The following is a 24,473-nucleotide window of genomic DNA, read 5'->3' on the forward strand; positions in this document are numbered from 1 at the left end:
TTGTCCCCTCATCTGTTGATGGACTTTTTGGTTGCTTCCACGTCATGGCTATTGTAATGCTGCGGCAATGCACATTTGCCTGCCTGTGTCTTTCCAATTCTGTCTTCTTAGGTTATAGGCCCAGGAGTGGGCCTGCTGGATCATATGGTAGCGGAATGTTTACCTTGTAGAGGCACCTCCAGTCTGTTCTCATTAGTGGCTCTTTCCAGGTTACGTCCCGCTTAAAGTTGAGGGTATGCACTTCTCCACAACACCTTCAGCATTTTTTGTTTGTAGTTTTTTTTGCTGATGTGTGTTCTGACTAGTGTGAGCCGATACCACTTTGTGGCTGGATTTGCATGCGTCTCATAATCCCTTGAAATTGAGCTTTCTGGCGTGTCCTTCTTTTCTTCAACTGTGAGTACAGCTTACCTCTTCCAATTGTCTTCGTGAAGTGTGTGTGACATTTAGAAATATTTTGGCCATTACCTCCCTCGAGACGTTTTGAGGGCAGGTTTCATTCACAGCCCACCAGTACTGCTGCATATGAAGTGACCCTTAGCACAGGTCTTAAAGCTGCTGTTGCAGGTAACGGCCAGAGGGCGGCAGCATTTCTGCTTTTCCCAACCTGGGAACTAGGGAAACAGACCATCCGGGCAGTGGTGTTCCTCGGTTATATATTAGAGTGGAATGTGCCCCCAAAAGCTGATGTCTCCTTACTTATGTTTGTTTTATAAATTGTCTTTATATATATATTTTATTGGAGTCATATTCCATTGTGTACATGGACCACTTCTTCTTTGTGCATTCCTCTGATGATGGACATTTTCGTAGCTTCCAAGTGTTGGCTATGGTAAATATTGCTGGAGTGGAGGATTGCCAGCCTGTGTTGCTTTTTTTTTTTTTTTTTTTTTTTTGCGGTACGTGGGCCTCTCACTGCGGTGGACCCTCCCATTGCAGAGCACAAGCTCCAGACGCGCAGGCCCAGCAGCCCTAGCTCACGGGACAAGCCGCTCCACGGCACGTGGGATCTTCCCGACCCGGAGCATGAACGCGTGTCCCCTGCATTGGCAGGCGGGCTCTCAACCACTGCACCACCAATGAAGCCCAGCCTGTGTTTTTTTGATTCTCATCCCCTCAGAGGATAGGCCCAGCAGTGGGTATGCTTGATTGAATGGTAGCTCAGTATTTACCTTTACAAGGCACCTCATTTTTCTTTTCATTACTGGCTCTTACAATGTCCCACTTTGGACCAAGTGTAGGCATTTCTCTAAAACCCCTTCAGCATTTACTTTGTGCAGAATTCTTGCTGATGGCCATTCTGACTGGTGTGAGCGGATAGGTTTTTGTAATTTGGATTTGCATATCTTTATTTATTCCTAATGTTCAGCATTTTTCCATGCCGTTTTAAGTTTCATTTTTTGGCCATTACACTATGCTTTTATTAGAACAAAATATATATATATATATGTATTGGGGAACATTAAATATCTTGGATGTGCTAATGAGAAAATCATTTTCTCTACATGGACAGAATTTTTACTTGGAGACATGTTTTCCTACTAAAGGGAAGACTAAAGAAGGATTTTACTGTCGACCAGGCAAGACACCTCCCCAAAGATGACAATGCCTTGGACAGTGTTTATGGTGGGCTGGGGCACGTGGAATCCTTGGCCCATACTGGCAGGTACTAACTGGAAACACACTCTTCCTGGGGGACAAGGATGGGAGGCACCTTAGGCCCAGCTGCTCATCGTCGAACCTTACACTTTTCAAACTATGTTGGTGTCTGACTTCCCTTTCCCTGACAGAACAACTCTGGCCCTTGGAGGTGGCTTTAAGACTGCAGGCTGTAGAACCAATCATTCTCCCTCGCTCTGGGTAGGAGGTAAGCCTATGGTAGCAGAAACCCCCACATACTGGGACTTGGAATTCCACTCTGTGCTCATTTAACTCTGTGGCATGAAGTCCATGGTGAATTGCTCTTTTTTCTTCTACGATCTGTCCAACAGCTGTCATGAGTGCCTGACCCTCAGCAGTCTCAGTCTTCAAGATTGATCTGCTTTTGACTGATCCGTGACTCCGGGCAGTGGCTGATATGGGCTTTTTTGTTTTTCTTTGCAGAGCATCTCGACCATTGACTCTTTTATTGGGGAAAATCCACTTTAAAAATAGCCTCATCCTTTTTCTGAAGAGGCTTTCTGCAGGGCTATATTTCTTCTCTGGCATGAGCAGGAGACATCTGCTCCCAATAGAGTCTGTTATTCCCCTGACCTGGGCAGGGCGGCTCATACTTCCAGCTTGAGGGGTCCCTCATTCTTTAAACCTCTCTTCGTGCTCTCCTGGCTTATGCCTCCTACGGTCCTCTCTTTTGTAAGTAGGGGCAATCATCTTGCTCTGGCTCTTCCATGAGTCTTGGAGTTTTGAAGTTTGGGGCTCCTGCTGCCCTAGGTTGCTCCTTTTGCCTTCCATAAGGCCACTTGGCTCCTGGGAAGCTAATGTGTCTCTGGTGGGGACTCTCTGGGGATGGCACTGAGGCACCTGAGAAGCCAAGTTGTCTGCAGCAAGGAACCTGTGTTTGGGAAAGTCCTGAAGCTGGTTGTCTGACTGTACCTTTACTTTGGAGTTAAACTCACTAGCAACCTCCATGTTAAGGCATGGCTCACCTAGATGTTGGAAAACAGACATTCTAGGTAGTAGGAAACTTTTACTGGCCCCTGGCACATCTAAACTCCTCATAGGTACATCTGTGGTTTGGGATTTTGTCAACACTTTGGTTTCCAAGATAACACTAGACTGTGGTTGAAGAGCAGGAGACTCCTTGGCCTCCACAGCCTCCCTGGCCTCTTCACCTCTCACAGATTGGGATCCTAAGTTCACCTCCATCACTGTTACCCTATGGCAGGGGTCTCCTGAGGCCTGACCACCACTCTCCTCTCTTGGCTCGTTCCTGACCATTGCTGAACTTGGACCTGGCTCTAGGCTGTCCCTCTTGACCCATTCCACAGTCTCACTCTTCCAGGTTCTGCCCACAAGGCTGAGTGTGAGGGACTGAGAAGGTGGCCAGCCCTGCTGTGCAGTCAGAGAAGCCTTTGAGGGCCCATGGTAGTCACCAGGTGGAATCGCTCCCAGGGCACTCTGGATTTCCTTACACACAGTGGAGGGGACAAGGAGAGGCCTCTTCAGGGCAGGAACGGACTCTTCTGTTCTCACCTTCTCTCCTGAATGAGCCTGAGGAGGTTTCTCCGGGAACTCAGCAAACGTGACTGTTGAGTGGGACCCAGATACACAGGTGGCTGAAGGGGACGAGGCTAACCGCAGGGTGGTGGAGGGTTGGAACTTTGTCGACTTCAAGAGATTGATGGGCTTGAGGACCTTGAGGGGTAGGGTCCACCCGTGCTTTACCCAAAACCTTGTAATATGTGCTTCCAGCACCTCTCGAGTGTCTTGAACAAGGAAGGAAACCCTACAGGAGGTGTTCCTGCAGGGTTCCCAACCCTTCAAGCAGTATCCTCCACAGGCTCCAGCAGGCACTGCTTTGCACATCTCACCAGGAGGGTCTTGCCATGAGAGCTGATGAAAGTTGCCCTTGCCAGGAAGCCTCCCCAGGCAGCTCCGCAGAGGTGAAGCCAGGTTGTGAGTCCCCTCCAGTTCTTCCAGGCAATCTCTGCAAGCTTTCAAAGATCGACTTTTCTTCCTACTCCTGCTCCTCCCCTTCAGCTCTACTTGATGCTTCCTGATGTTTCTAGGTTTCCTAGGTGGTGCTAAGAATGGATTACTCTGGAAGCAGGGGAGTAACACGAGGAAGAGCCCCAGTCCACACAGGAAGCCAAGGATGATATCAGTCACCCAGGAAGTTGGGCTGGATCTCAGCCAGATAGCAACAGTGTTTTTCAAAGAAAAGAGATTATCCGTCTTCTGAACTGCATTGCCGCCCTCAGGCAACAGAGCCCTGGGAGTTCACTTGATGGCAGAACCCCAGGCCTGCATCACAGAGCTGTGGCCTTGTCACAAAGGGCTCCTGAGTGTGGGGGAGGGGCACTAAGAGCAATAGGCTGAATCACTGCCCCTCCTTCCCATCCAGACCTTTATCCAGCTTTATCCGGAGAGAGCTGCGGAGAGCCACACCGGCGGACAGGTGGCTGCGCCGGGGCTGGGCGCCGGTGGGGCCGGCCAGGTGCAGGTGGAGGGGCTCGCGGGCCGCACGGACGGCCCCCGGGCCCGCGCTGGAGTCTGGGTCCGGGCCAGCCACCCCCGGAGCGTCGGGTGTGCTGCTGCTTTCCAGGGCCGCCTTCGGGCCGCATGGAGCGGCCCCTCTGGCGCTCTGTGTTGGTGGTGGGGGGGGCGCGGAGGAGGTGGGGCCTGCAGCGGTGCCCAGCGGGGGGCGGAGCTGGCGGCCACCGCCGCGGGCGACTAAAGGAGAAGGCGGAGACGCAGCGGGAAGCCAAAAGACTACAGCACCCGGTATTCCCAGGCGGTCTCCCATCCAAGTACTAACCAGGCCCGACCCTGCTTAGCTTCCGAGATCAGACGAGATCGGGCGTGTTCAGGGTGGTATGGCCGTAGACGGGGGCGGGGACCGCGGGCTGCCTCTTGAGGCCCAGCTTCGCTTGTCCTTGCGCCTTACCGCCATCCCCGCGGCCAGCCCGCCCCGGCAGCGCCCCGCCGCCCGCCCAGGCAGGGCAACGGAGGCCTCGGGTACTGCGGCGTGGCGGAGGGGCCGTTTTAAATTTCTGGTACAGAAAAACAGAAAAAAACGGAGAGTACAATTAACCTCTTGAAATTGTCCTCTTGCATGGTTGCCCTCTTTAGAAGTTTTGGGTCCATTTTCGACCCCAGGATTGTTTTTCAGGGCAGGTGCCATTTACAGGTAGCAATGAGTGTGGATATTTAGCGACCATGATCACTGGGTTTAAAGCTGCTGTTGTGGCAAACGGCCACAATGCGGCAGCATTTCTCCATTCCCAAATCTGGTTACTAGGGCAGCAGAGTCTTTCGGGGACCCATGCAATAAAGAAGAAGGCATCACTGAAGTCTAATACAGAATACCGTGTCCTGGTGGATGGTAGAATGACCAGCAGGGTGTAGGAATTAGGAACTACCGGATGTATATCCTCGGTGGCTTCACTGACTGTCCCGACATCATTTACCAGGTCCCCAGCAGCCCACTAGGTCCTCGTGGTCAGGGCAATCCCAGGATATGGAGCTCACCTGGTCAGGCCCCCCCCTCCCCAGCAGCCCATGGAGCTCTCGTTGTCAGGCCCCTCCCAGGATACGGAGCTGCCCTGGGCAGGTACCCCGGCAGGGCTGGGCACACAGGTACCGTGCACGTAGCCCTCATTGCAGAGCAGCCCAGATCACCTGTCACTCAGAGCTGACACAGAGCACCTCAGAGCAGGACTTGAGCTAACACACAGCAGCTCCGACAGGTCTGTGACCCTGGGCATCACTCTGTGCGGCCTCCCTCTGCCTGGTCTTCCAGAGGCTTCCACCGCAGCCGGGGCACCAGTCCTCTGTCTCCACCCATCACCCCTCCTCTCCCTGACTCCTGGGTTCCTCTCATTAGGAGAGGGTCTTCTTGAAGTTGTCTCCCACTCATGGGCCAGATAAAAGGATTAGAAAACAAGCCGGAGCTGCAGCCCCTTGTCTATTCAGACTCTCAGGAGCCCACACCTGTTCCTTGGACCTGGCCGGTTCAGCGAGGTCCATTTTCTGCAATGTGAGTCCCTGAGGGGTGAGGATGGGCTGACCTGGGCAGCCTGACCCTGCCGGCCAGCCCTCCCCAGGTGTGCCTGGCTTGAGGTCCATTTAAACACGGCTCCAGGCAGCAAGAGCCCCTGCAGCTGTGCCTGACGCCATATTCTCTGCCCCGTCAGCAGTCTCGGGGCTGTGCTGGTGGGAGGGAGTGAGGGGCCACGGCTCTGTGGGTGGCCCGGTGTGAGTGGGGCTCTGCTGGACTTTCTGCAGGAGTTGCCGGGCTGCCACCTGCTAAAGAAGAGGATGTGTCACCCATACCTTCCGTTGGAATTTCTCCCCGGGCAGAGGTGAGGAAGGAAAAAAGCAGTGGGTGCCGGGACAGGAGGAGTATCTCAGGCAGGGAAATGGAAAGCTTCCAGAAGAGCGCCCGGGGCCAGGACCATCCTGGCTGGCCTGCAGGCACCAAGTCGGCCTGCGTGCTGTCGCTGCTGTGGCTCCACGGCCCTTCCTCTAGGCTTTCAAGTCCTTGGACATATTCAGGTGTTTTACCTGGGAAGGGTGGGAACAGTTCAGCAGCAGCTGGCCTAGGGCTCGGCTCACATTTACTCACAGACGCCTCGGCACGGTCCCCCAGCTTTGCAATGAGGACGCTCCTTGCGGGTGTGGGGGGGCTGCTGGCTGCATGGGAGATGATTCCCCACCTCTGACCAACTTCAGAATTGTTTGCCGCTGGAGCCAGTGCCCTGATAGGGTTTTCCTGTGTATAACTGGGGGGTTCAGGTTTTTTTTTTTCTTTTTTGGATCAAGTTAGATTTTATTCCTCTTCTATGTATTTATAGATATAAGCATGGAAATAATTCATTCCTATAAATACATCTGTGTGAAGGGAAGAACTTTTTTTCCGTTTTATTTTAAAATTTTATATATTTTTAAAAATTTTGAAATTTAAGTTTATTTTTTTATTCAGCAGGATTATTATTAGTTATCTATTTTATGCATATACATGTATACAGGACAATCCCAATCTCCCGACTCATCCCACCACCAACAACCCATGGCTTCTCCCCTCTTGGTGTCCATACGTTTGTTCTCTACCTCTGTGTCTCTATTTCTGCCCTGCAAACCGGGTCATCTGTACCATCTTTCTAGGTTCCACATATATGCATTAATATACAATATTTGTTTTTCTCCTTCTGACTTACTTCACTCTGTATGACAGTCTCTAGATCCGTCGACGTCTCCACAGATGACCCAGTTTCGTTCCTTTTTATGGCTGAGTAATATTCCGTTTTATAGATGGACCACATCATTATCCGTTCGTCTGTCTGTGGGCATTTAGGCTGCTTCCATTACCTGGCTATTGTAAATAGTGCTGCAATGAACATTGTGGTGAATGTGTCTTTTTGATTTATGGTTTTCTCTGGCTATATGCCCAGAAGTGGGATTGCTGGATCCTATGGTAATTCTATTTTTAGTTTTTTAAGGAACCTCCATGCTGTTCTCCATAATGACTGTATCAATTTACATTCCCACCAATAGTGGAAGAGGGTTCCTTTGGTCCACACCCGCCCCAGCATTTGTTGTTTGTACATTTTCTGATGATGCCCATTCTAACAGGTGTGAGGTGATACCTCACTGTAGTTTTGATGTGCATTTCTCTAATGATGAGTGATGTTGAGCAGCTTTTCATGTGTGTCTTGGCCATCTCTGTGTCTTCTTTGAAGAAACGTCTATTTAGATCTTCTGACCATTTTTGTATTGGGTTGTTTGTTTTTTTTTAATGTTAAGCTGCATGAGCTGTTATATATATTGGAGATTAAACCTTTGTCCGTGGATTCGTTTGCAAATATTTTCTCCCATTCTGAGGGTTGCCTTTTTCCATTCCCGTTATTTTTTTAACAAAGAAAGAAAGAAAGAAAAAGAAGCAGAACCCTAATGTGCAGAACAAATATGCAGAACAAAATATGCCTCTTGAAAGTGTCGTTTTGAAATATGGACGTCCTTTGAATTTTTTGGTCGATATATGACCCCAGGATTTGTTTTCAGGGCAGGTGTCATTTACAGGCCTGCAATGATTTTGAATATCAACTGACCATTAGCGCTGGGATTAAAGGTGCTGTTGTGTGAATCGGCCACAAGGGGGCAGCAGTTCTCCCTTACCAAATCTGGTTACTAGGGCAGCAGAGCCTCAATGGAAGTCGTGTTCTAGGTTGTAATTTAGAATGGAATGTGCCAGGAGAAGGCCCCTTAAGTTTGTCTCACTACTTGTTGTTCGTTTTTTTAATTTAATTTTTTTAATTTTTTTTTATCACAGCGTGTTTGATTACAATGTTTGGCTTGTTGCAGGTGTGCAAGATGTGTTTCTTTTACACATATACATATGTCTGTTCTTGCTGGGATCCTTTTCCCATGTACGTTATGACAGAATGTTGAGTAGTCTTCTCTTGGTATTCTGTAGGTCTTTGGTGATTATATATTTCACCTGTGTTTGTATATGTCTGTTCACCCCAATCTCGTAATGTATCCAATCCTCACACCTTTCCGTTGGTGAACCATAAGTTTGTTTAATGAATCTGGGATTGCCCTTCTCTGTGGAAATATCTTCACTGGTATCAATTTTTAGGTAACACCTATAAGTGATATCATACGATACGTGTCTTTCTCTTTCTGACTCACTACAAGTCACGTGATCACCTCTAGACTCATCTACGGTGCTGCAAATGGCATGGTGTCCTTTTCTTCCTTGGCTAATATTCTGTCTGTACATGTACCAGTTCTTCTTTGTCCCCTCATCTGTTGATGGACTTTTTGGTTGCTTCCACGTCATGGCTATTGTAATGCTGCGGCAATGCACATTTGCCTGCCTGTGTCTTTCCAATTCTGTCTTCTTAGGTTATAGGCCCAGGAGTGGGCCTGCTGGATCATATGGTAGCGGAATGTTTACCTTGTAGAGGCACCTCCAGTCTGTTCTCATTAGTGGCTCTTTCCAGGTTACGTCCCGCTTAAAGTTGAGGGTATGCACTTCTCCACAACACCTTCAGCATTTTTTGTTTGTAGTTTTTTTGCTGATGTGTGTTCTGACTAGTGTGAGCCGATACCACTTTGTGGCTGGATTTGCATGCGTCTCATAATCCCTTGAAATTGAGCTTTCTGGCGTGTCCTTCTTTTCTTCAACTGTGAGTACAGCTTACCTCTTCCAATTGTCTTCGTGAAGTGTGTGTGACATTTAGAAATATTTTGGCCATTACCTCCCTCGAGACGTTTTGAGGGCAGGTTTCATTCACAGCCCACCAGTACTGCTGCATATGAAGTGACCCTTAGCACAGGTCTTAAAGCTGCTGTTGCAGGTAACGGCCAGAGGGCGGCAGCATTTCTGCTTTTCCCAACCTGGGAACTAGGGAAACAGACCATCCGGGCAGTGGTGTTCCTCGGTTATATATTAGAGTGGAATGTGCCCCCAAAAGCTGATGTCTCCTTACTTATGTTTGTTTTATAAATTGTCTTTATATATATATTTTATTGGAGTCATATTCCATTGTGTACATGGACCACTTCTTCTTTGTGCATTCCTCTGATGATGGACATTTTCGTAGCTTCCAAGTGTTGGCTATGGTAAATATTGCTGGAGTGGAGGATTGCCAGCCTGTGTTGTTGTTTTTTTTTTTTTTTTTTTTTGCGGTACGTGGGCCTCTCACTGCGGTGGACCCTCCCATTGCAGAGCACAAGCTCCAGACGCGCAGGCCCAGCAGCCCTAGCTCACGGGACAAGCCGCTCCGCGGCACGTGGGATCTTCCCGACCCGGAGCATGAACGCGTGTCCCCTGCATTGGCAGGCGGGCTCTCAACCACTGCACCACCAATGAAGCCCAGCCTGTGTTTTTATGATTCTCATCCCCTCAGAGGATAGGCCCAGCAGTGGGTATGCTTGATTGAATGGTAGCTCAGTATTTACCTTTACAAGGCACCTCATTTTTCTTTTCATTACTGGCTCTTACAATGTCCCACTTTGGACCAAGTGTAGGCATTTCTCTAAAACCCCTTCAGCATTTACTTTGTGCAGAATTCTTGCTGATGGCCATTCTGACTGGTGTGAGCGGATAGGTTTTTGTAATTTGGATTTGCATATCTTTAATTATTCCTAATGTTCAGCATTTTTCCATGCCGTTTTAAATTTCTTTTTTTGGCCATTACACTATGCTTTTATTAGAAAAAAATATATATATATGTATTGGGGAACATTAAATATCTTGGATGTGCTAATGAGAAAATCATTTTCTCTACATGGACAGAATTTTTACTTGGAGACATGTTTTTCTACTAAAGGGAAGACTAAAGAAGGATTTTACTGTCGACCAGGCAAGACACCTCCCCAAAGATGACAATGCCTTGGACAGTGTTTATGGTGGGCTGGGGCACGTGGAATCCTTGGCCCATACTGGCAGGTACTAACTGGAAACACACTCTTCCTGGGGGACAAGGATGAGAGGCACCTTAGGCCCAGCTGCTCATCGTCGAACCTTACACTTTTCAAACTATGTTGGTGTCTGACTTCCCTTTCCCTGACAGAACAACTCTGGCCCTTGGAGGTGGCTTTATGACTGCAGGCTGTAGAACCCATCATTCTCCCTCGCTCTGGGTAGGAGGTAAGCCTATGGTAGCAGAAACCCCCACATACTGGGACTTGGAATTCCACTCTGTGCTCATTTAACTCTGTGGCATGAAGTCCATGGTGAATTGCTCTTTTTTCTTCTACGATCTGTCCAACAGCTGTCATGAGTGCCTGACCCTCAGCAGTCTCAGTCTTCAAGATTGATCTGCTTTTGACTGATCCGTGACTCCGGGCAGTGGCTGACATGGGCTTTTTTTTTTTTCTTTGCAGAGCATCTCGACCATTGACTTTTTTATTGGGGAAAATCCACTTTAAAAATAGCCTCATCCTTTTTCTGAAGAGGCTTTCTGGAGGGCTCTATTTCTTCTCTGGCATGAGCTGGAGACATCTGCTCCCAATAGAGTCTGTTATTCCCCTGACCTGGGCAGGGCGGCTCATACTTCCAGCTTGAGGGGTCCCTCATTCTTTAAACCTCTCTTCGTGCTCTCCTTGTTTATGCCTCCTACGGTCCTCTCTTTTGTAAGTAGGGGCAATCATCTTGCTCTGGCTCTTCCATGAGTCTTGGAGTTTTGAAGTTTGGGGCTCCTGCTGCCCTAGGTTGCTCCTTTGGCCTTCCGTAAGGCCACTTGTCTCCTGGGAAGCTAACGTGTCTCTGGTGGGGACTCTCTGGGGATGGCACTGAGGCACCTGAGAAGCCAAGTTGTCTGCAGCAAGGAACCTGTGTTTGGGAAAGTCCTGAAGCTGGTTGCCTGACTGTACCTTTACTTTGGAGTTAAACTCACTAGCAACCTCCATGTTAAGGCATGGCTCACCTAGATGTTGGAAAACAGACATTCTAGGTAGTAGGAAACTTTTACTGGCCCCTGGCACCTCTAAACTCCTCATAGGTACATCTGTGGTTTGGGATTTTGTCAACACTTTGGTTTCCAAGATAACACTAGACTGTGGTTGAAGAGCAGGAGACTCCTTGGCCTCCACAGCCTCCCTGGCCTCTTCACCTCTCACAGATTGGGATCCTAAGTTCACCTCCATCACTGTTACCCTATGGCAGGGGTCTCCTGAGGCCTGACCACCACTCTCCTCTCTTGGCTCATTCCTGACCATTGCTGAACTTGGACCTGGCTCTAGGCTGTCCCTCTTGACCCATTCCACAGTCTCACTCTTCCAAGTTCTGCCCACAAGGCTGAGTGTGAGGGACTGAGAAGGTGGCCTGCCCTGCTGTGCAGTCAGAGAAGCCTTTGAGGGCCCATGGTAGTCACCAGGTGGAATCGCTCCCAGGGCACTCTGGATTTCCTTACACACAGTGGAGGGGACAAGGAGAGGCCTCTTCAGGGCAGGAACGGACTCTTCTGTTCTCACCTTCTCTCCTGAATGAGCCTGAGGAGGTTTCTCCGGGAACTCAGCAAACGTGACTGTTGAGTGGGACCCAGATACACAGGTGGCTGAAGGGGACGAGGCTAACCGCAGGGTGGTGGAGGGTTGGAACTTTGTCGACTTCAAGAGATTGATGGGCTTGAGGACCTTGAGGGGTAGGGTCCACCCGTGCTTTACCCAAAACCTTGTAATATGTGCTTCCAGCACCTCTCGAGTGTCTTGAACCAGGAAGGAAACCCTACAGGAGGTGTTCCTGCAGGGTTCCCAACCCTTCAAGCAGTATCCTCCACAGGCTCCAGCAGGCACTGCTTTGCACATCTCACCAGGAGGGTCTTGCCATGAGAGCTGATGAAAGTTGCCCTTGCCAGGAAGCCTCCCCAGGCAGCTCCGCAGAGGTGAAGCCAGGTTGTGAGTCCCCTCCAGTTCTTCCAGGCAATCTCTGCAAGCTTTCAAAGATCGACTTTTCTTCCTACTCCTGCTCCTCCCCTTCAGCTCTACTTGATGCTTCCTGATGTTTCTAGGTTTCCTAGGTGGTGCTAAGAATGGATTACTCTGGAAGCAGGGGAGTAACACGAGGAAGAGCCCCAGTCCACACAGGAAGCCAAGGATGATATCAATCACCCAGGAAGTTGGGCTGGATCTCAGCCAGATAGCAACAGTGTTTTTCAAAGAAAAGCGATTCTCCATCTTCTGAACTGCATTGCCGCCCTCAGGCAACAGAGCCCTGGGAGTTCACTTGATGGCAGAACCCCAGGCCTGCATCACAGAGCTGTGGCCTTGTCACAAAGGGCTCCTGAGTGTGGGGGAGGGGCACTAAGAGCAATAGGCTGAATCACTGCCCCTCCTTCCCATCCAGACCTTTATCCAGCTTTATCCGGAGAGAGCTGCGGAGAGCCACACCGGCGGACATGTGGCGGCTCCGGGGTTGGGCGCCAGTGGGGCCGGCCAGGTGCAGGTGGAGGGGCTCGCGGGCCGCACGGACGGCACCCGGGCCTGCGGCGGAGTCTGGGTCCGGGCCAGCCACCCCCGGAGCGTCGGGTGTGCCACTGCCTTCCAGGGCCGCCTTCGGGCCGAATGGAGCGGCCCCTCTGGCGCTCTGTGGTGGTGGTGGGGGGTGGCGGAGGAGGTGGGGCCTGCAGCGGTGCCCGGCGGGGGGCGGAGCTGACGGCCACCGCCACGGGTGACTAAAGGAGAAGGCGGAGCTGCAGCGGGAGGCCAAAAGCCTACAGCCTACAGCACCCGGTATTCCCAGGCGGTCTCCCATCCAAGTACTAACCAGGCCCGACCCTGCTTAGCTTCCGAGATCAGACGAGATCGGGCGCGTTCAGGGTGGTATGGCCGTAGACGGGGGCGGGGACCGCGGGCTGCCTCTTGAGGCCCAGCATCGCTTGTCCTTGCGCCTTACCGCCATCCCCGCGGCCAGCCCGCCCCAGCAGCGCCCCGCCGCCCGCCCAGGCAGGGCAACGGAGGCCTCGGGTACCGGGGCGTGGCGGAGGGGCCGTTTTAAACTTCTGGTACAGAAAAACAGAAAAAAACGGAGAGTACAATTAACCTCTTGAAATTGTCCTCTTGCATGGTTGCCCTCTTTAGAAGTTTTGGGTCCATTTTCGACCCCAGGATTGTTTTTCAGGGCAGGTGCCATTTACAGGCTGCAATGAGTGTGAATATTTAGTGACCATGAGCACTGGGTTTAAAGCTGCTGTTGTGGCAAACGGCCACAAGGCGGCAGCATTTCTCCATTCCCAAATCTGGTTACTAGGGCAGCAGAGCCTTTTGGGGACCAATGGAATACAGAAGAAGGCATCACTGAAGTCTAATACAGAATACCGTGTCCTGGTGGATGGTAGAATGACCAGCAGGGTGTAGGAATTAGGAACTACCGGATGTATATCCTCGGTGGCTTCACTGACTGTCCCGACATCGTTTACCAGGTCCCCAGCAGCCCACGGGGCTCTCGTGGTCAGGGCAATCCCAGGATATGGAGCTCACCTGGGCAGGCCCCCCCTCCCAAGCAGCCCATGGCGCTCTTGTGGTCAGGCCCCTCCCAGGATACGGAGCTGCCCTGGGCAGGTACCCCGGCAGGGCTGGGCACACAGGTACCGTGCACGTAGCCCTCATTGCAGAGCAGCCCAGATCACCTGTCACTCAGAGCTGACACAGAGCACCTCAGAGCAGGACTTGAGCTAACAAACAGCAGCTCCGACAGGTCTGTGACCCTGGGCATCACTCTGTGCGGCCTCCCTCTGCCTGGTCTTCCAGAGGCTTCCACCGCAGCCGGGGCACCAGACCTCTGTCTCCACCCATCACCCCTCCTCTCCCTGACTCCTGGGTTCCTCTCATTAGGAGAGGGTCTTCTTGAAGTTGTCTCCCACTCATGGGCCAGATAAAAGGATTAGAAAACAAGCCGGAGCTGCAGCCCCTTGTCTATCCAGACTCTCAGGAGCCCACACCTGTTCCTTGGACCCGGCCGGTTCAGCAAGGTCCATTTTCTGCAATGTGAGTCCCTGAGGGGTGAGGATGGGCTGACCTGGGCAGCCTGACCCTGCCGGCCAGCCCTCCCCAGGTGTGCCTGGCTTGAGGTCCATATAAACACGGCTCCAGGCAGCAAGAGCCCCTGCAGCTGTGCCTGACGCCATATTCTCTGCCCCGTCAGCAGTCTCGGGGCTGTGCTGGTGGGAGGGAGTGAGGGGCCACGGCTCTGTGGGTGGCCCGGTGTGAGTGGGGCTCTGCTGGACTTTCTGCAGGAGTTGCCGGGCTGCCACCTGCTAAAGAAGAGGATGTGTCACCCATACCTTCCGTTGGAATTTCTCCCCGGGCAGAGGTGAGGAAGGAAAAAAGCAGTGGGGGCCGGGACAGGAGGAGTATCTCAGGCAGGGAAATGGAAAGCTTCCAGAAGAGCGCCCGGGGCCAGGACCATCCTGGCTGGCCTGCAGGCACCAAGTCGGCCTGCGTGCTGTCGCTGCTGTGGCTCCATGGCCCTTCCTCTAGGCTTTCAAGTCCTTGGACATATTCAGGTGTTTTACCTGGGAAGGGTGGGAACAGTTCAGCAGCAGCTGGCCTGGGGCTCGGCTCACATTTACTCACAGACGCCTCGGCACGGTCCCCCAGCTTTGCAATGAGGACGCTCCTTGCGGGTGTGGGGGGGCTGCTGGCTGCACGGGAGATGATTCCCCACCTCTGACCAACTTCAGAATTGTTTTGCTGCTGGAGCCAGTGCCCTGATAGGGTTTTCCTGTGTATAACTGGTGGGTTCTGTTTTTTTTTTTTTTTTTCTTTTTTGGATCAAGTTAGATTTTATTCCTCTTCTATGTATTTATAGATATAAGCATGGAAATAATTCATTCCTATAAATACATCTGTGTGAAGGGAAGAACTTTTTTTCCATTTTATTTTAAAATTTTATATATTTTTAAAAATTTTGAAATTTAAGTTTTTTTTTTTATTCAGCAGGATTATTATTAGTTATCTATTTTATGCATATACATGTATACAGGACAATCCCAATCTCCCGACTCATCCCACCACCAACAACCCATGGCTTCCCCCCTCTTGGTGTCCATACGTTTGTTCTCTACCTCTGTGTCTCTATTTCTGCCCTGCAAACCGGGTCATCTGTACCATCTTTCTAGGTTCCACATATATGCATTAATATACAATATTTGTTTTTCTCCTTCTGACTTACTTCACTCTGTATGACAGTCTCTAGATCCGTCGACGTCTCTACAGATGACCCAGTTTCGTTCCTTTTTATGGCTGAGTAATATTCCGTTTTATAGATGGACCACATCATTATCCGTTCGTCTGTCTGTGGGCATTTAGGTTGCTTCCATTACCTGGCTATTGTAAATAGTGCTGCAATGAACATTGTGGTGAATGTGTCTTTTTGATTTATGGTTTTCTCTGGCTATATGCCCAGAAGTGGGATTGCTGGATCCTATGGTAATTCTATGTTTAGTTTCTTAAGGAACCTCCATGCTGTTCTCCATAGTGACTGTATCAATTTACATTCCCACCAATAGTGGAAGAGGGTTCCTTTGGTCCACACCCTCCCCAGCATTTGTTGTTTGTACATTTTCTGATGATGCCCATTCTAACAGGTGTGAGGTGATACCTCACTGTAGTTTTGATGTGCATTTCTCTAATGATGAGTGATGTTGAGCAGCTTTTCATGTGCGTCTTGGCCATCTCTGTGTCTTCTTTGAAGAAATGTCTATTTAGATCTTCTGCCCATTTTTGTATTGGGTTGTTTGTTTTTTTTTAATGTTAAGCTGCATGAGCTGTTATATATATTGGAGATTAAACCTTTGTCCGTGGATTCGTTTGCAAATATTTTCTCCCATTCTGAGGGTTGCCTTTTTCCATTCCCGTTATTTTTTTTAACAAAGAAAGAAAGAAAGAAAAAGAAGCAGAACCCTAATGTGCAGAACAAATATGCAGAACAAAATATGCCTCTTGAAAGTGTCGTTTTGAAATATGGACGTCTTTTGAATTTTTTGGTCGATATATGACCCCAGGATTTGTTTTCAGGGCAGGTGTCATTTACAGGCCTGCAATGATTTTGAATATCAACTGACCATTAGCGCTGGGATTAAAGGTGCTGTTGTGTGAATCGGCCACAAGGGGGCAGCAGTTCTCCCTTACCAAATCTGCTTACTAGGGCAGCAGAGCCTCAATGGAAGTCGTGTTCTAGGTTGTAATTTAGAATGGAATGTGCCAGGAGAAGGCCCCTTAAGTTTGTCTCACTACTTCTTGTTCGTTTTTTTAATTTAATTTTTTTTATTTTTTTTATCACAGCGTGTTTGATTACAATGTTTGGCTTGTTGCAGGTGTGCAAGATGTGGTTCTTTTACACATATACATATGTCTGTTCTTGCTGGGATCCTTTTCCCATGTACGTTATGACAGAATGTTGAGTAGTCTTCTCTTGGTATTCTGTAGGTCTTTGGTGATTATATATTTCACCTGTGTTTGTATATGTCTGTTCACCCCAATCTCGTAATGTATCCAATCCTCACACCTTTCCGTTGGTGAACCATAAGTTTGTTTAATGAATCTGGGATTGCCCTTCTCTGTGGAAATATCTTCACTGGTATCAATTTTTAGGTAACACCTATAAGTGATATCATACGATACGTGTCTTTCTCTTTCTGACTCACTACAAGTCACGTGATCACCTCTAGACTCATCTACGGTGCTGCAAATGGCATGGTGTCCTTTTCTTCCTTGGCTAATATTCTGTCTGTACATGTACCAGTTCTTCTTTGTCCCCTCATCTGTTGATGGACTTTTTGGTTGCTTCCACGTCATGGCTATTGTAATGCTGCGGCAATGCACATTTGCCTGCCTGTGTCTTTCCAATTCTGTCTTCTTAGGTTATAGGCCCAGGAGTGGGCCTGCTGGATCATATGGTAGCGGAATGTTTACCTTGTAGAGGCACCTCCAGTCTGTTCTCATTAGTGGCTCTTTCCAGGTTACGTCCCGCTTAAAGTTGAGGGTATGCACTTCTCCACAACACCTTCAGCATTTTTTGTTTGTAGTTTTTTTGCTGATGTGTGTTTTGACTAGTGTGAGCCGATACCACTTTGTGGCTGGATTTGCATGCGTCTCATAATCCCTTGAAATTGAGCTTTCTGGCGTGTCCTTCTTTTCTTCAACTGTGAGTACAGCTTACCTCTTCCAATTGTCTTCGTGAAGTGTGTGTGACATTTAGAAATATTTTGGCCATTACCTCCCTCAAGACGTTTTGAGGGCAGGTTTCATTCACAGCCCACCAGTACTGCTGCATATGAAGTGACCCTTAGCACAGGTCTTAAAGCTGCTGTTGCAGGTAACGGCCAGAGGGCGGCAGCATTTCTGCTTTTCCCAACCTGGGAACTAGGGAAACAGACCATCCGGGCAGTGGTGTTCCTCGGTTATATATTAGAGTGGAATGTGCCCCCAAAAGCTGATGTCTCCTTACTTATGTTTGTTTTATAAATTGTCTTTATATATATATTTTATTGGAGTCATATTCCATTGTGTACATGGACCACTTCTTCTTTGTGCATTCCTCTGATGATGGACATTTTCGTAGCTTCCAAGTGTTGGCTATGGTAAATATTGCTGGAGTGGAGGATTGCCAGCCTGTGTTGTTTTTTTTTTTTTTTTTTTTTTTTGCGGTACATGGGCCTCTCACTACGGTGGACCAACCCATTGCAGAGCACAAGCTCCAGACGCGCAGGCCCAGCAGCCCTAGCTCACGGGACAAGCCACTCCGCGGCACGTGGGATCTTCCCGACCCGGAGCATGAACGCGTGTCCCCTGCATTGGCAGGCGGGCTCTCAACCACTGCACCACCAATGAAGCCCAGCCTGTGTTTTTTTGATTCTCATCCCCTCAGAGGATAGGCCCAGCAGTGGGTATGCTTGATTGAATGGTAGCTCAGTATTTACCTTTACAAGGCACCTCATTTTTCTTTTCATTACTGGCTCTTACAATGTCCCACTTTGGACCAAGTGTAGGCATTTCTCTAAAACCCCTTCAGCATTTACTTTGTGCAGAATTCTTGCTGATGGCCATTCTGACTGGTGTGAGCGGATAGGTTTTTGTAATTTGGATTTGCATATCTTTAATTATTCCTAATGTTCAGCATTTTTCCATGCCGTTTTAAATTTCTTTTTTTGGCCATTACACTATGCTTTTATTAGAAAAAAATATATATATATGTATTGGGGAACATTAAATATCTTGGATGTGCTAATGAGAAAATCATTTTCTCTACATGGACAGAATTTTTACTTGGAGACATGTTTTTCTACTAAAGGGAAGACTAAAGAAGGATTTTACTGTCGACCAGGCAAGACACCTCCCCAAAGATGACAATGCCTTGGACAGTGTTTATGGCGGGCTGGGGCACGTGGAATCCTTGGCCCATACTGGCAGGTACTAACTGGAAACACACTCTTCCTGGGGGACAAGGATGGGAGGCACCTTAGGCCCAGCTGCTCATCGTCGAACCTTACACTTTTCAAACTATGTTGGTGTCTGACTTCCCTTTCCCTGACAGAACAACTCTGGCCCTTGGAGGTGGCTTTATGACTGCAGGCTGTAGAACCCATCATTCTCCCTCGCTCTGGGTAGGAGGTAAGCCTATGGTAGCAGAAACCCCCACATACTGGGACTTGGAATTCCACTCTGTGCTCATTTAACTCTGTGGCATGAAGTCCATGGTGAATTGCTTTTTTCTTCTACGATCTGTCCAACAGCTGTCATGAGTGCCTGACCCTCAGCAGTCTCAGTCTTCAAGATTGATCTGCTTTTGACTGATCCGTGACTCCGGGCAGTGGCTGATATGGGCTTTTTTTTTTTTTCTTTGCAGAGCATCTCGACCATTGACTTTTTTATTGGGGAAAATCCACTTTAAAAATAGCCTCATCCTTTTTCTGAAGAGGCTTTCTGGAGGGCTCTATTTCTTCTCTGGCATGAGCTGGAGACATCTGCTCCCAATAGAGTCTGTTATTCCCCTGACCTGGGCAGGGCGGCTCATACTTCCAGCTTGAGGGGTCCCTCATTCTTTAAACCTCTCTTCGTGCTCTCCTGGTTTATGCCTCCTACGGTCCTCTCTTTTGTAAGTAGGGGCAATCATCTTGCTCTGGCTCTTCCATGAGTCTTGGAGTTTTGAAGTTTGGGGCTCCTGCTGCCCTAGGTTGCTCCTTTGGCCTTCCGTAAGGCCACTTGTCTCCTGGGAAGCTAACGTGTCTCTGGTGGGGACTCTCTGGGGATGGCACTGAGGCACCTGAGAAGCCAAGTTGTCTGCAGCAAGGAACCTGTGTTTGGGAAAGTCCTGAAGCTGGTTGTCTGACTGTACCTTTACTTTGGAGTTAAACTCACTAGCAACCTCCATGTTAAGGCATGGCTCACCTAGATGTTGGAAAACAGACATTCTAGGTAGTAGGAAACTTTTACTGGCCCCTGGCACCTCTAAACTCCTCATAGGTACATCTGTGGTTTGGGATTTTGTCAACACTTTGGTTTCCAAGATAACACTAGACTGTGGTTGAAGAGCAGGAGACTCCTTGGCCTCCACAGCCTCCCTGGCCTCTTCACCTCTCACAGATTGGGATCCTAAGTTCACCTCCATCACTGTTACCCTATGGCAGGGGTCTCCTGAGGCCTGACCACCACTCTCCTCTCTTGGCTCGTTCCTGACCATTGCTGAACTTGGACCTGGCTCTAGGCTGTCCCTCTTGACCCATTCCACAGTCTCACTCTTCCAAGTTCTGCCCACAAGGCTGAGTGTGAGGGACTGAGAAGGTGGCCTGCCCTGCTGTGCAGTCAGAGAAGCCTTTGAGGGCCCATGGTAGTCACCAGGTGGAATCGCTCCCAGGGCACTCTGGATTTCCTTACACACAGTGGAGGGGACAAGGAGAGGCCTCTTCAGGGCAGGAACGGACTCTTCTGTTCTCACCTTCTCTCCTGAATGAGCCTGAGGAGGTTTCTCCGGGAACTCAGCAAACGTGACTGTTGAGTGGGACCCAGATACACAGGTGGCTGAAGGGGACGAGGCTAACCGCAGGGTGGTGGAGGGTTGGAACTTTGTCGACTTCAAGAGATTGATGGGCTTGAGGACCTTGAGGGGTAGGGTCCACCCGTGCTTTACCCAAAACCTTGTAATATGTGCTTCCAGCACCTCTCGAGTGTCTTGAACCAGGAAGGAAACCCTACAGGAGGTGTTCCTGCAGGGTTCCCAACCCTTCAAGCAGTATCCTCCACAGGCTCCAGCAGGCACTGCTTTGCACATCTCACCAGGAGGGTCTTGCCATGAGAGCTGATGAAAGTTGCCCTTGCCAGGAAGCCTCCCCAGGCAGCTCCGCAGAGGTGAAGCCAGGTTGTGAGTCCCCTCCAGTTCTTCCAGGCAATCTCTGCAAGCTTTCAAAGATCGACTTTTCTTCCTACTCCTGCTCCTCCCCTTCAGCTCTACTTGATGCTTCCTGATGTTTCTAGGTTTCCTAGGTGGTGCTAAGAATGGATTACTCTGGAAGCAGGGGAGTAACACGAGGAAGAGCCCCAGTCCACACAGGAAGCCAAGGATGATATCAGTCACCCAGGAAGTTGGGCTGGATCTCAGCCAGATAGCAACAGTGTTTTTCAAAGAAAAGCGATTCTCCATCTTCTGAACTGCATTGCCGCCCTCAGGCAACAGAGCCCTGGGAGTTCACTTGATGGCAGAACCCCAGGCCTGCATCACAGAGCTGTGGCCTTGTCACAAAGGGCTCCTGAGTGTGGGGGAGGGGCACTAAGAGCAATAGGCTGAATCACTGCCCCTCCTTCCCATCTAGACCTTTATCCAGCTTTATCCGGAGAGAGCTGCGGAGAGCCACACCGGCGGACATGTGGCGGCGCCGGGGTTGGGCGCCAGTGGGGCCGGCCAGGTGCAGGTGGAGGGGCTCGCGGGCCGCACGGACGGCACCCGGGCCCGCGGCGGAGTCTGGGTCCGGGCCAGCCACCCCCGGAGCGTCGGGTGTGCCACTGCCTTCCAGGGCCGCCTTCGGGCCGCATGGTGCGGCCCCTCTGGCGCTCTGTGGTGGTGGTGGGGGGGGCGGAGGAGGTGGGGCCTGCAGCGGTGCCCGGCGGGGGGCGGAGCTGGCGGCCACCGCCACGGGTGACTAAAGGAGAAGGCGGAACTGCAGCGGGAGGCCAAAAGCCTACAGCCTACAGCACCCGGTATTCCCAGGCGGTCTCCCATCACAAGTACTAACCAGGCCCGACCCTGCTTAGCTTCCGAGATCAGACGAGATCGGGCGCGTTCAGGGTGGTATGGCCGTAGACGGGGGCGGGGACCGCGGGCTGCCTCTTGAGGCCCAGCATCGCTTGTCCTTGCGCCTTACCGCCATCCCCGCGGCCAGCCCGCCCCAGCAGCGCCCCGCCGCCCGCCCAGGCAGGGCAACGGAGGCCTCGGGTACCGGGGCGTGGCGGAGGGGCCGTTTTAAACTTCTGGTACAGAAAAACAGAAAAAAACGGAGAGTACAATTAACCTCTTGAAATTGTCCTCTTGCATGGTTGCCCTCTTTAGAAGTTTTGGGTCCATTTTCGACCCCAGGATTGTTTTTCAGGGCAGGTGCCATTTACAGGCTGCAATGAGTGTGAATATTTAGTGACCATGAGCACTGGGTTTAAAGCTGCTGTTGTGGCAAACGGCCACAAGGCGGCAGCATTTCTCCATTCCCAAATCTGGTTACTAGGGCAGCAGAGCCTTTTGGGGACCAATGGAATACAGAAGAAGGCATCACTGAAGTCTAATACAGAATACCGTGTCCTGGTGGATGGTAGAATGACCAGCAGGGTGTAGGAATTAGGAACTACCGGATGTATATCCTCGGTGGCTTCACTGACTGTCCCGACATCGTTTACCAGGTCCCCAGCAGCCCACGGGGCTCTCGTGGTCAGGGCAATCCCAGGATATGGAGCTCACCTGGGCAGGCCCCCCCTCCCAAGCAGCCCATGGCGCTCTTGTGGTCAGGCCCCTCCCAGGATACGGAGCTGCCCTGGGCAGGTACCCCGGCAGGGCTGGGCACACAGGTACCGTGCACGTAGCCCTCATTGCAGAGCAGCCCAGATCACCTGTCACTCAGAGCTGACACAGAGCACCTCAGAGCAGGACTTGAGCTAACAAACAGCAGCTCCGACAGGTCTGTGACCCTGGGCATCACTCTGTGCGGCCTCCCTCTGCCTGGTCTTCCAGAGGCTTCCACCGCAGCCGGGGCACCAGACCTCTGTCTCCACCCATCACCCCTCCTCTCCCTGACTCCTGGGTTCCTCTCATTAGGAGAGGGTCTTCTTGAAGTTCTCTCCCACTCATGGGCCAGATAAAAGGATTAGAAAACAAGCCGGAGCTGCAGCCCCTTGTCTATCCAGACTCTCAGGAGCCCACACCTGTTCCTTGGACCCGGCCGGTTCAGCAAGGTCCATTTTCTGCAATGTGAGTCCCTGAGGGGTGAGGATGGGCTGACCTGGGCAGCCTGACCCTGCCGGCCAGCCCTCCCCAGGTGTGCCTGGCTTGAGGTCCATATAAACACGGCTCCAGGCAGCAAGAGCCCCTGCAGCTGTGCCTGACGCCATATTCTCTGCCCCGTCAGCAGTCTCGGGGCTGTGCTGGTGGGAGGGAGTGAGGGGCCACGGCTCTGTGGGTGGCCCGGTGTGAGTGGGGCTCTGCTGGACTTTCGGCAGGAGTTGCCGGGCTGCCACCTGCTAAAGAAGAGGATGTGTCACCCATACCTTCCGTTGGAATTTCTCCCCGGGCAGAGGTGAGGAAGGAAAAAAGCAGTGGGGGCCGGGACAGGAGGAGTATCTCAGGCAGGGAAATGGAAAGCTTCCAGAAGAGCGCCCGGGGCCAGGACCATCCTGGCTGGCCTGCAGGCACCAAGTCGGCCTGCGTGCTGTCGCTGCTGTGGCTCCATGGCCCTTCCTCTAGGCTTTCAAGTCCTTGGACATATTCAGGTGTTTTACCTGGGAAGGGTGGGAACAGTTCAGCAGCAGCTGGCCTGGGGCTCGGCTCACGTTTACTCACAGACGCCTCGGCACGGTCCCCCAGCTTTGCAATGAGGACGCTCCTTGCGGGTGTGGGGGGGCTGCTGGCTGCACGGGAGATGATTCCCCACCTCTGACCAACTTCAGAATTGTTTTGCTGCTGGAGCCAGTGCCCTGATAGGGTTTTCCTGTGTATAACTGGTGGGTTCTGTTTTTTTTTTTTTTTTTTCTTTTTTGGTTCAAGTTAGATTTTATTCCTCTTCTATGTATTTATAGATATAAGCATGGAAATAATTCATTCCTATAAATACATCTGTGTGAAGGGAAGAACTTTTTTTCCGTTTTATTTTAAAATTTTATATATTTTTAAAAATTTTGAAATTTAAGTTTTTTTTTTATTCAGCAGGATTATTATTAGTTATCTATTTTATGCATATACATGTATACAGGACAATCCCAATCTCCCGACTCATCCCACCACCAACAACCCATGGCTTCCCCCCTCTTGGTGTCCATACGTTTGTTCTCTACCTCTGTGTCTCTATTTCTGCCCTGCAAACCGGGTCATCTGTACCATCTTTCTAGGTTCCACATATATGCATTAATATACAATATTTGTTTTTCTCCTTCTGACTTACTTCACTCTGTATGACAGTCTCTAGATCCGTCGACGTCTCCACAGATGACCCAGTTTCGTTCCTTTTTATGGCTGAGTAATATTCCGTTTTATAGATGGACCACATCATTATCCGTTCGTCTGTCTGTGGGCATTTAGGTTGCTTCCATTACCTGGCTATTGTAAATAGTGCTGCAATGAACATTGTGGTGAATGTGTCTTTTTGATTTATGGTTTTCTCTGGCTATATGCCCAGAAGTGGGATTGCTGGATCCTATGGTAATTCTATTTTTAGTTTTTTAAGGAACCTCCATGCTGTTCTCCATAATGACTGTATCAATTTACATTCCCACCAATAGTGGAAGAGGGTTCCTTTGGTCCACACCCGCCCCAGCATTTGTTGTTTGTACATTTTCTGATGATGCCCATTCTAACAGGTGTGAGGTGATACCTCACTGTAGTTTTGATGTGCATTTCTCTAATGATGAGTGATGTTGAGCAGCTTTTCATGTGCGTCTTGGCCATCTCTGTGTCTTCTTTGAAGAAACGTCTATTTAGATCTTCTGCCCATTTTTGTATTGGGTTGTTTGTTTTTTTTTAATGTTAAGCTGCATGAGCTGTTATATATATTGGAGATTAAACCTTTGTCCGTGGATTCGTTTGCAAATATTTTCTCCCATTCTGAGGGTTGCCT

The sequence above is a fragment of the Mesoplodon mirus genome, assembly GCF_964341445.2.
Source record: "Mesoplodon mirus genome assembly, chromosome: 1".
Taxonomy (NCBI): domain Eukaryota; kingdom Metazoa; phylum Chordata; class Mammalia; order Artiodactyla; family Ziphiidae; genus Mesoplodon; species Mesoplodon mirus.